This window comes from Camelus bactrianus, chromosome 9, assembly GCF_048773025.1.
Source record: "Camelus bactrianus isolate YW-2024 breed Bactrian camel chromosome 9, ASM4877302v1, whole genome shotgun sequence".
Classification (NCBI taxonomy): domain Eukaryota; kingdom Metazoa; phylum Chordata; class Mammalia; order Artiodactyla; family Camelidae; genus Camelus; species Camelus bactrianus.
The window spans coordinates 42578886-42592401 of NC_133547.1; positions in this window are offsets into that span (position 1 = coordinate 42578886).

Genomic DNA, 13516 nt, shown 5'->3' on the forward strand with positions numbered 1-13516 from the left:
AGTGAAAGCAAGACACGAAGATTAATGACAGCCCCTGGTACTTACGAGCTGAAGAGTCAGGGCAGAAAGCAGCCAGAGGATCTGCTCCAGAAGGTGTGCAGGGTGCCAACTATCACCGTTCACATCACAGATACTTGTCATGGGCTCCCTCCTGGTGTTCCATTTCTGCTCCTGTTTAAACTGCAGCAAATTCAAGAGAAAAGGCAGAGGGATGTACTTGAAAAGACTGAACCGTGTGGTTGGGCAATGAATCTCAACATTTTTAAGATCCCACTCACAAAGTTCACTTTTAGGGAAATTAGAGCATGGGTGAGGTTTAGTGTCGTATAGTGGGAGAAAAATTATTGCATTTAACAGCATGTAATGATTTGTGAAGGCAGTATGTTCCTAGAGGACCCCAATAATGGCCCTACCGACCTAGTAACTAAAATACCTTCCTCACTTCCATTTAGTCTTACGGAAACAGGAGGCTCTTAATGCACTTCCATTAAAGAAGCTGGAAAATGGCTCTTCCTCTAAGGCCATGGAATAAAACAGATCCCACGGTAGGTGACCTAAGGGAAGGCAGAGAAGATTTTATGACAATGGCCACAAGGCGGTGGAGGAAAATGGCGTGAAGCTTTTGTAGCTGCAAATGAGTTGGCTCCGAAAAACATCACATCTAGGAAAAACATGTTTAGCCAAATTTTGGACCTCATGGACACGAGACATTTAGCCCATGTTCTGCGGTCATTCTGTACTCAATTAATCTGTATCGTCTTGGACCGACAACAACTTTTTGGAGGAGGTCAGGAATCTGCACATGAGCACACACACCTGAAATGGAAATAGTATTTTTTTTAAGGTGAAAATAATAAAGAAGTTATTTCTCATTTTCAAATGTTAGTCTTTCACCTTACTGAAGACTCGAATACCAAGATATTAACTATTAATAATGCTCGCCAATATGCAGATTTAAACACAGCCTAAGATGACTTTGATAAACAACAACGTAAAGCAACTCTTCATACCGATAGCAACAATGCCATTCCAGAATGTCAATGGAAGTAGTGAGTGAAATTCGACCACGTGTCAGACACCTAACAGGAAACAGGTAAAAGAAGGAAAGGGAATGTCAGCCCGCTGTATACAGTGATATGTAATGTACTTAACTATCAAGTTCGTTGATCCCAATTAATAAGAATAAATCTATGCTTCTACTGACTTTTGGGTCTAATCAAAAGGGCAGAGCATTAGGAAACAAGTATTTGAAGTATAAAAGGAATGGAAGCAAATTCTTTGTTCTTGGCTCAGAAGGCTCACTGTTTTTGAGATGTCAATATTCCCCAGCTTGATTCAATGCAATGCAACTAAAACTTGCAGTCGGTAGCTTTGATAGAAACTGATTGGCTGATTCTAAAATCAACGAATACGGAAATAAAAAGACCTAGCGTAGTCAAAACATTTTCTGTAAAATGAGGAGCAAAGTTGGATGGCTAGCTCTACCTGATTTCAAGAACTATTATAAAGGTGTAGTATCAAATCAGTGTGATATAACTGTAATGACAGGTCAGTAGATACAGAACAGAATAAAGAGTCCAAAAGTAAATCCATATGTATAAAGTGACTGATTTCTGGCCAATGCACAAAGGAAACCCAGTGAGGATGTTCTCAGCTACATTCGTTCACTGATTGAATAAAAATGGTTGCAAGTCTCCCATCATCTCAACTACATTCCTGTGCAACTGTCCTTTCAGGGATGCTCTGCCTTCTCCCAGGATGTAGCAAATCCCCTTTCTTAGAGAGGAACATGTCCTGTACTTCTCTTGCCCTATGACACTCACCTGTGGTGACTCTGATGAAGTCTTGCCTATCCTCAGGGATTCCTCCCAATGCTTCACTCTGTCATTAGGAGGAGATGTCCTTGGTGTACCCCCCGATCCTCTGGGCTGCCGCAACACCCCAACGGAGAGAACAACCACGTTTTGTTGAAATTATCCACTTGGATTTTCCTCTCAGTGCTTTGATTTCATCTCGAAAATCTTCCTGATATTTGAAATCCACATTCTTGGCACTGCATAAGGGAAAGTAAGCACTCAATGTATATTTGCGAGGTTGTTTTCTATAAAGCCTTCCAAGCTGTAAATGCAGAATACCATGACTATCTCTGCTTCAGATGAAGGTCTCCCTACCCTGGCCCCTTCTGGCCATAGGGCAGAACTGTTTAAGGTAAAGATGGACACCTCTAATGTTTTTCCAAACAGCATTTATGCCTCTAAGCTCACACTTACTTGGATGGCATCCACTGTGAGGCCAGCTTCAAGGTCAAGGCTGGGGTCTGGAGCAGAGCATCATGTACATTCCTTCCTCTTGGAACTGGTGCTTCCCAGCAGTATAAACCAGCCCTGATTCAGCCTGTGGATCTCCTTGGCAGGTGCCCAAGTTCACTGTGGAGTAAGTTACCCTCCTGGTCTTCCGTGATTAGCTCAGGCTGCTACTTGAAGAACTAGATGGTGCTGTGTGCATTCTTCAGTTTCCCTTCACTTGCCTGAACTCAACTTGTCCATATTCTCAGGTCCTCTGGCAACCACCTTCCTCCACCTTTACCTTTTCCTTCTTTGTGTTATTCACATCCTCCAAGCCTAGTGATTTTCTTTCTTCCAGCTCCTCCCCTCAGTTCTATGTCTTCAGCATGTGGGCTCGGCTCAGGCTCCTAGGAGACACGCGGACACACAGGAGATACACAGACAAGGGACCAAGGGCAGGTCTTGGCTGCAGTTCCCAGGGGGCATTTAACATGTGTCTCAGTCCATCATGCATTCAGACAAAAACAAAAACAAAAAGAAAAAAAAAAAAAAAACAAAGCCTCAGCAGGAAGGGAATTTGGAGAATTTGAATAACCTTCTCTTACTGATAAGGAAACTGAGGCCTGGAGAGATAAGGAGACTTTCCTAAGTTTCCACACCATGTGGTGGCAGCAGAGCCAACACAAAACCCTTGGCCACAAGCGTTTCTGCCCAAACAGTCTGGGAACCCACAGCTGCATTTCAGGGCACATTGGATCAAACAAATGGATTTCCAGTGTCAAAACAAAAATACCTGAAGGACCTCTCCTGAGGAAAACTTTTACCACTGTTCAATAGTCCAGTATTTATACTCAGTCAGTTCTCAAATCTGGCTGACACAATGGGACCAAGGAACACATAAGTATTAAATATGTCACAGACACTACTGAAATACATATCCATGCGATTCTCTGTAAAACATCTGGCTCCTGTGCCACACGATCACCTTCCTGAGAGCAGGTACTCTGTCTGCCTTGTTCGCCCCTTCTCCCCAGTGTCTCCTCAAGAGCCTGCCAGATAGAACAGTCAGTAAATACTCGTCAAGCAAGAAAAATAGCAGTTAGCAGGAGTCACTACATTTGACCAGTGTCTTCCAGTCTCTGTCACATTTCCAATCAGATCCTATCCCAGGTCTGTGCCAAAGCAATGAAAGCACAGCCCTAGGAAAAGCAGCCCAAGATGCAGATACCAACCCCACCGTGTACCGTGTTTGCTCTTCACACTGATTTCATTACCCTTTTCAATCATATTGATCTTGTTTATAATACAAAAGAATATATAATGTAAAACAGAGAAGGCAGCGATAACCGCTAGACTGTTGGATAAGTGAACGTGATATCACGCAGCAGACAGTCTCCAATCCCTGGGGGCTGGCTGCACAGCTAAAGAACACACACGTCACAGTCACTGTGGGGCTGGTTGAAAACCCCTGGGATAAGGCCCAAGGAAGTGTGTTTCAGATGAAAATTCCAAGGAGATTTTCATGCAAGGAAGAGGCCCACCCATTAAGCAAACGTCCTAGAAAGGACATTCCAAATACCTGTTGACAACTGAAAGGACTCACCGGGATCAAATCAAGTCCCTTGTTCAACTACCCCCTCTGGACAAATATCTGCTTTTCCACACAGGGTGCTCAGCTCTGCCCAGGCCCATTCTCCTCTGAGGGGCACGACAGAACTAAGCAGTCTTAAGAGGGAAGTTCATTGAGATACAGGCCATCCTCCAAAAACAAGAACAATCTCAAGTAAAGAAGCTAACCTATCACCTCAAAGTATTAGGGAAAGAAGATCACAACCTAAAGTCAGCAGAGAGAAGGAAACAATAAAGACCAGGGAGGAAACAAATAAAAGACAGAGAAAAAACAGGAAAAGAATCAAGCAAACCAAGAGCTGACGTTTTGAAAGGGTAAACAAAATTGAGAAACTTCTGGCCAGGTTCACCAAGAAGAAAAGAGAACACAAGTAAACAAAATAAGAGAAAGGAAAGTGGAGAAATTACAACCAATACTACAGAGATACAAACAAACAAAAAAAAAAATTAAAAAAAAGAGAGAGAGAGAATACTATCAACAACTATATGGATGCAAACTGGATAGCCACGAGGAAATGGACACGTTTTCTGGAAACATACGGTTCACCAAGAGTGAATCAAGAAGAAACAGACCACTTGAACAGACTGTTCACTGGAAAGGAGACAGAATTAGCAATAAAAAGCAACCTCCCTACAAACAAAAACAAAAGTCCAGAAGCAGATGGCTTCACTGGGGAATGTAACCTAACATACAAAGAATTACTCATACCGATCATCTCAAACTCTACTAAAAGACTGAACAGGAGGGAACACTCCCAAACCCATTCTATGAAGGCACCATCACGCTGATACCAAAATCAGATAAAGACACTACCAAAAACTAAAATCAGAGGCCAATATCACTGATGAACATAGATGTATAAATCTTCAACAAAATATTAGCAAACAGAATCCAACAACACATAAAAACACCATACACCATGATCAAGTAGGATTCATCCCAAGGACATAAGAATGGTTCAACATATGCATATCAATCAATGTGATACACGGCATCAACAAAAGAAAGGACAAAAATCACATGATAATCTCAATAGATGCAGAAAAAAGCATTTGATAAAATTCAACACCCATTTATGAGAAAAAAAATACCCTCTCAGCAAAGTAGCTACAGAGGGAACATATTTCAACATAATAAAAGCTATTTATGGCAAAGCCACAGCCAGCGTAAAACCTAATGATGAAACTCAGAAAGCCTTTCCACTAAAATCTGGAACAAGACAAGGATACCCACTCTCACCACTTCTATTCAACACAGTTACGGGAGTCCTAGCCACAGAAATCAGGCAAGAAAAAGCAACTTAAAAATTCAAATTGGTAAAGAAGAGGTAAAACAAATAATCCTAAAATGTATATGGAATCACAAAAGACCCAGAATTGCAATACTAAGGAAGAAGAACGAAGTGGAAGGAACAACCCTCCCAAACTTCAGATACTACTACAGAGCTACAGCAATCAAAACAGCATGGTAGTGGCATAAAAACAGACATACGGATCAAAGGAACAGAATAGAGAGACCAGAAATAAACCCACAGACCTACAGCCACTTCATCTTCAACGAAGGACGCAAAATATACAACGGAGAAAAGACAGTCTCTTCAGCAAGCGGTGTTGGGAAAAGTGCACAGCTCATGTAAATCAATGAAGTTAGAGCACTCCCTCACACCATACACAAAAATAAACTCCAAAAGGCTTAAAGACATAAATAGAAGACAAGACACTATGAACCTCCTGGAAGAAAACATAGGCAAAAACATTCTCTGACATAAATCTTACCAATGTTCTCCTATGGCAGTCTACCCAGGCAACACAAATAAAAGCAAAAATTAACAAATGGGACCTAATTAAACTTACAAGCTTTTGCACAGCAAAGGAAGCCATCAGCAAAGTAAAACGACAACCTATGGAATGGGAGAAAATACTTGCAAATGATGTGATTGACAAAGGTTTAATTTCCATAATATTTAAATAGCTCATACAACTTAACAAGCAAAGACACAAACAACCCAATCCAAGCACGGGCAGAAGACCAAAACAAGACGTTCTCCAATGAAGACATGCAAGTGGCCAACAGGCACATGAAAAAATGCTCAGTATCACTAATTATCACAGAAATGCAAGTCAAGACTACCATGAGGTATCACCTCATAGCAGTCAGAATGGTCATCATTAAAAGTTCCACAGGTGATAAATTGCTGGAGAGGGTGTGGAGAAAAGGGAACCCGCCTACACTATTGGTGGGCATGTAGTTTGGTGCAGCCATTATGGAAAACAGTACAGGGATTCCTCAAAAAACTAAAAACAGACTTACCATATGATCCAGCAGTCCCACTCCTGGCATATAAACAGAGGGAACTCTAATTTGAAAAGCTATATGGACCCCAACGTTCAAAGCAGCACTATATACAACAGCAAAGACACGGAAGCAACCTACATGTCCATCGACAAATGACTGGATAAAGAAGTCCTGGTACATTTATACAATGGACTACTACTCAGCCATAGAAAAGAATAAAATAGTGCCATTTGCAGAACATGGACGGACCTGGAGATTATCATTCTAAGTGAAGTAAACCAGAAAGAGAAAGAAAAATGCCATATGATGTCACTCATATGTGGAACCTGAAAAAAAGAAAAACAGGAGGACACTAATGAGCTCATCTACAAAACAGAAATAGAGCCACAGACATAGTCAACAGGCTTATGGTTACTGGGGGAAAGGAGGTAGGAAAGGATCAATGTGGGAGTTTGAGATTTGCAAATGTTAGCCACTACATATAAAAATAGATTAAAAGAACAAATTTCTTCTATATAGCACCGGGAAATATGTTCAGTATCTTATAATAACCTTTGATGAAAAAGAATATGAAAACAAATACATGGATGGATATACATATATGGCTGGGACCCTGTGCTGTACACCAGAAACTGATACATTGTAGCTGAGTATACTTCAGTTCTAAAAAAAAGAACGAAACTGTAGCAAAGTAAACAAAACAAAACAAAACACCATAGTTCTTACTGATACTCCATCATCTCTTTCAGCGAGAGTGACTTTAAGCTGACTCCTTCGTCCCTTTGATAAGATCACAGCAGTCTCTGAGACCTTTCCTGGTATCACTAGGACAAGGTGTTTCTTTTTCAGCTTGAGTATTCACTACCCCGACCTGGATTCAGTAATTTCTTTAAGAATCTCTGGTTTGTTTCTGTGCAAAACAGTATTCACAGAACAACTTGAATATCCTAGGCATACTTATTGGAACTGGTTTATTTCTAGGCCTTTCCAGTGGACAAATCTAGGAAACACATATTCAGAGTTTTGTGTATTTATGTACTCACATACACCCACAAAAACCACAATTCAAATTCAGAACTACAGGCTTTATATTGACTGTCTCTCTTTTATCTCAAGCTTTCTCTGCAAATAAGCATTTTTGTTTTCAAGGACTCTTGGAGTAGTAGAAACAGTGTCTCAGAAAGTCTCCTTGGTTTTTCCCCTATTATATGGACAAAAGAACAAAGATAACAGCAAAAATACCACTAACCACACAATTGAGCAAAGCCGTTTTTGGTTTTGTTACTGTCGTGGAGTACACATAAATTATTGTTTTTGTTTCTTGGGATAGTTCTTATCCATAGGGTGCTTCAACAAAAGGATACACTGGTTCCCTTTTTACTTACATTGTGTTTTCAATACCTAGAGGTGACGTTTAAAAAATTTAATTTAATAATGGTAAAAAAAAAAAAAAAAAAAAGAAGCGTGGTTTCCAACTTAACTCTAACCAAACAAGGTATGTTCTAGTGTGGTCTAGGCTTGAGTGTAAGACCTGCGAGTGTCTCAAATGCCTGGGGAGAGAAGGATCAGAGAAACGCTGGACCCCATGGTCTGTTCCCTTTCTGGCTGGGCTTTGGATGAAACGACAAGGTTTCAGGAGCGGATTATCAAATTTTAGCCTAACAGCAGCTTTGTATCCAATGAGGACGTAGGACTAAGAAATTCTGAATAAAATCGGAAGAAGCTGGGATAGAATCAATTAAAATTCGGAATAAAATAGGGCATCTGAATAAAACCCAGGACTTCCAATTCAGGCCTGCAACCATCAAGCCGAAAACTGAGACACAGCCTTCCTCCTGGCTGGTCAGCGACATCACAAACCCCTCACACGGACTATTTACTCACAGGGACAGACGATCGCGCGGTTGCAAGACGTGCGATGTGAAGCCCCTTGCGGTGGACGTTTCAGGGGGGCGCTGCGTCTGCCCTTTACTCTCTCCCCCCACCCCCGCCCGGAGACCCAGGGTGACCCGACTAGGGGGTGGCACTGGCGCTGCCTCTGCGCCCTCGGCGGCCGGGCCGGGGCCGCCGATGTCCGGCGACGGGCACAGTCGCCCTGGTCCAGCGGGGACGCCCCGGGCTGGGTGCCCCCACCTGCTCGCTGCCTGAACCCCGCAGCCCAGAGAAGCCCGATTCCGGGACTCCGACTCCTGAGGAGGAGCCGGCAAAACGCGGGGGATGCGGCTTTGAGGCGGCGGCGGGAGCCAGAGGGACTGTGGCTCGGGGAGCTCGTAGGCCGCGCAGCTTCCTTCCTGGGACCCAGACCGTAGGTCCGAGAGCAGCAGAAAGCCGGAGACGGGAGCCGGAGAGCACGTCCACTCAGCGCGTATCTGAGGCGCGAGTTCGCTTTCAGGCAGCCGCGGAGTTGGGGCTGCGGGATAAGAGTCGGTTGAGCGCGGCCTAAAGGGAAGGTCCCACCAAGACTCGACCTCGGATGTCTGGATTCAGAGTCCAGAGTGCTCACCAAGACGCCCTGGAACCGCAGGACGGCCCGACGCCCCCCGCGGAGCCAGGCGGCGCGCAGCCCCGCGGGCCCAGGACCCGCCTCCTGCCGGGCGCTCGTTCACGCCGCCCCGAGCCCGCTTCCTCCGCGACGCCAGGGGGCGCCTCGCTCGCCTTCCCTCGGCGCGTCTCTGCGGGTTTGTACGTCGTGAGGGACACGAAGTCCTCTCGGGGATGAGCCACAGGCACGGCGTTTAGACCTGCCCCAAATCCAGCTGCTCTGCCGGGATTGCTAGAGTTTTCTGCCCTGACGTAAAAATTCTCGCCAGGAGAAACACAATAAACAAAAAGTGTTCCTTTCCTCTTGTATCCTCCTCCCGCCGCCCTGGGAGCTCAGACGACCATCAGAACAGCCCTCGGGGCTTCCTGGGATTGCCCTGCCCTGGCACCCGACGTGCAAAGGGTGCAAGCCCTTCCGGCTTCCCCTGGGGACAGATTCCTCTCTCTGTTGGGAGTCGTGTTCGAACCCCAGAGGCCCCTACGCGGCGCCCCACCAGCAGCCTGGCCGCGCCCGCCCCGCGGGGGGGACGTCGGGGAAAAGCAGGTGACCGCGTTTCTTCTGGGCTCTTTCCTCCCTGGCTTCTTTCTCCTCTTCAGGTTTCTGGGTCCCCCCTTCACGGCCTCCCGCATCCCCAAGACTCAAGGCCTCGCTCGGTCCCGGGTGGGGAGTTCCGTGCGGCGCCCGACGGGCCTCTGGACGTTTCCACCCTCGGGACGTTTAAGGGATTCAGCTGCCGGTTGGAAAGCTTCCAAGAGCGGCCCGTTTGGAAAGCCTTTCACAGCCTCCCTTTCTGCGGAGGGTGCAGCGCGCCGGCGGAGCGCAGGGGAGGTGGCACATGGGGGACTTCAGCCCGAGAGGCGGGGTCGGCACCTGCGGGGGCTCCGGGGCGGCGGGGAGCAGGCGGCCAGGGCCGTGGGCCCCGGGCCCCGCCATGGGGCGTCCAGTGCCGCTCGCTCGTGTCAGGGCCCCAGTGTGCCCCTGAATGAACTTCCAGCCGAGGAGGCAGGGACGCTGGAGCAGGTTCCCTCCGCAGGCTCTGAGCACAACAGGAGCCTATGAGCCTAGGACTCCTAATTGGAAGACCTGTGCTTGAAGCCCAGCAGGGAACGTTCTGGTCTTACTTCCACTCATTCTCCTGCTTCTGAGTCTCCCAATTCACCAAGCCTCCCTCCTGAGCTGCTTTTATGCTTCAGGCAGCGACCTCCCCCTGTGGCTCTTAGTTCTTGTCCTCACTTGCTCTTCTCTGTGGGCGCAGGTGGGGCGACTGTGGCAGCTCCGTTGTCCTGGATCTTGACGGAGTTGGGCCTGGCGCGATGGATTCTGGGGTCTCACCAGATGCCACGGGTCCCTCTGGACCTTCTGGAGCACCGAGGCCACCTTGACCTTCATGGTGGGATATGTGGATTCTACAGGACCTGCCATGCTGATGGAGGCTGAAGGAAGGGCGTGGAAATCCCCAGCTGCTCAGACTCCAGGTTGGTGCACCTCCACAGTCAGTAATAACTCGCCGTTACAGGGTGCCACCAACACTTTGATTTGAGGGGGTTGCATCCTTACCTTTCTAAAAAAAAATTAACAACCTTGCTCTTTAAGTGTTTTGACTTTTAAGTTGATGTCTAGTCAGTTTACAATGCTGTGTCAATTTCTGGTATACAGCATAATTTTTCAGTTATACCTATACATACATATATTCTTTTTCCTTATAGGTTACCACAAGATATCGAATATAGTTCCCTGTGCTATGCAGACTAAACTTGTTGCTTATCTATTTTATATATAGTAATGAGCATCTGCACATCCCCAAATCCCAATTAATCCTTTCCCATCCCCTTTCCCCCTCTGCTGACCAATAGCTGGTTTTCTATGTCTGTGAGACTATTTCTGATTTATAAATAAGTCCTTTTGTGTCTTTCTTTTTTTTTAGATTCCACATGTAAGTGATAGCATATGCTACTTTTCTTTCTCTCTCTGGCTTACTCCACTTCGAATGACAGTCTCCTGCTCCATCCACGTTGCTCCAAACGACATTATTTTATTCTTTCTTATGGCTGAATTGTATGCCATTATATACGTACACCACGATTTCTTTATCCAGGCATCTGTCAATGGACATTTAGGTTTCTCCCATGACATCACGTTCTGCACAGGTTTAGGTTTACACATCAATTGAGCAGATATTACACAGTCCTCGTTATGCTCTGTTCTCCCTCACACAACTTCTTCAATTTTAGTATCTTGCATTAGCGTGGTGCGAGGGCGGGTGGACACCATGATCACGAAGAAAGGTAGTTTTCCCAAAGTGAGGCTTATCCACTGCACCCCGAATGTGCTGAAACCTATCATTTCCCTGAATCTGGGATCTCGAGCACACAAATTCTACTATTGGGGAACTGTGTTTGAACTCTTTACTGCCATTTATGGTTAATAAGAGACCATTTTAATATATTTAGTAGTAGGGGTAAACTCTTGGAAGGCATTTCTGGGACACATTTTCCCCAGAGGGCAAAACTTCCTGCTCCCCTTCTAAGTTGCTCTGGGGAAAAACATGCTGCATTTCTTTCAAGTGCCAGACTGTGTGCATCGACAACCCTCCAGGTGAATGAGGATTAAGGCCCTAATCCATGAAACAGGAACACTTTATTTGAGACTAGTTCCACTTCCCATTTTCTGTTGGAAAGAGAGTTGGCCAGCTTACCCCTTTACTGCAGAAACACCAGCAGAGATCTTGAACTCAGGGAGCCCCGTGTGGCCAGGTGACGGCCTCTCCCAGCCCAGGGAAGACAGATGTTTCTGATAGCTTAACTGGCTTTCCTCAGTTTTATTTTTGTCTTTTATAACGGACAGGCAATACCCCCAACTCACAAGCAGTAGTATCTAGCACCGTGTCCGGTGCGTAGCAAGTCAGGCACAGGAACGTTTTGTACCCACGAGAGGAGAAGATCTTGTGGGTGGAGTGCTTTCCGGGGTCTCTATTGGAACAACACAGTGAGGTTCCCGAGAGAGAGTCTGGGAACCTTTGCCCCTCCTTGAGTGACTGGTTGCAGCCCAGGGACTTTAAACATCTGGTGTCTCTTCCTGGCTCCCTCGGGAACGTAAGTCAGCCTTGGACCAGTGTTTCCTTAGAGACACCTCGTGAAAGTCAACACGTTCCCTTTGGCCAATTTGTAGTCATGTTCATCCTTCGCTGAGGGACCTTTTGGGGAATTAAAGTAACCAAGGCTGACATGCTTCTCAAGGGGCATGTCCACTCACGGAGAACTGGTTTTTAGCACAGACCTCAAAGGAACATCCCCTCAGTCCTTGGGCAGGGGCCTATGGGACTTCTGCATCCTCTAATACAGACGCAGACACTTCTGTCCTTGGATCTGGTAGGGTGCTTTTAAAATGCAAGCTTTAAGAGGTTTCCTAGGTTCACAGTTTCACCCTGGTCATGGCTGTGCTCTTTATTGTGTAAAAGTCACTTCAGAATCTTGAGAGACATTTTCCAGCTTGGATTTGTTAAAAGGGTGCCACGTGAATACAGAGTAACGGAAGCTGGATTTACTCTCCTGAGAGAAACAAACAAAGAAAATGATAACAACAAACTGGATGGGATACAGGAAACAAATATTTTCAAGAGACTGAGCTTCAGGCAATAAAGGTTAGTGAGTGATCCCTGAGAAACGAAAGACAAACAAGTGGGCCCCACAATCGCTCCGGTTTCCCACCTGGAGAGAGTTTCCAGCAAAGTAGAGAGAGGAAACCGAAAAGAAGCCCCATGGATTTTACTGTGCCGAGGACAATGAGCTGAGAGTCATTGTTCCTTCTCATCATCTCCCTCTCACCACGTGGAGCCATTCGGAGTTTGATGTTCTCACCTACTGATAACCCACTGTCCTGGGAAGAGTCACGTTTAAGCTCCGTTCAGAAAGGAATGTGTCCCCTCAGTCTGAATCTCCCAGTAGAATTAACACCATGCTTTACCCACAGGGACCCCATAAATGCTCATAAATAATTAGGTACATGAATTGATGCCTGAATTGAGCTGACGCTACCAGCCAAACTGATTTGTTCTCATGTTAGAAATAAACAATCTCAGGTAAAGAATATTAAACTCAGACAAGATTACTCTGAGACCTTAATAATCAAGCAAAATAAGGCTACCTCCTAATTTTGTCCAGGCACAGACAAACCAATGTCACTGTGCAACCTACAAAACCCCAAACCTCCTCTTTTTTTTAAGGGAATATTTTTTACTTTTTTACTTCAGTCACAGACCTGCCCATGCTGACTCACAGTATTGAGTATGGAACAAACCCTGCTTCCTCCCATCCTCCTTCATATCATCCAAGCAAAGCCCAAATCTGATAGGAGACTCTTTCTGACACCCTTTTACTCAGACCATAATGTGTCTTTCCAGCTGCAAAGTACTAAAACCCAAGTTGTTTAATCAGAAGGGTGTTCCTGGTGTTTGGCTTAAGTGAATCGACACCAGCTTTCCAAGAACGAGCAGCTGCAAAAACTCCGCTTCAGAAAGAAACGTGGTATTATCCGTGAGATAGCAAGACTACAAAATCCAGAACTTGTTTTTATCCTTAAAAGAAAAGAGGGAGAAAAATTTTCTTTCTAAGAAGTCTTTTCATAACTAATGTGAACCTCAGGAGTTCAGACAGGATTTTCCCATGTCTTATTGAATAGAGAGATTGAGGATAAGGGTCAGAGAGAAGGTTACTAAGGAAGAATATGCAGTACAAACTGAGCTTTAATAGACCTGGGATCTGTCCA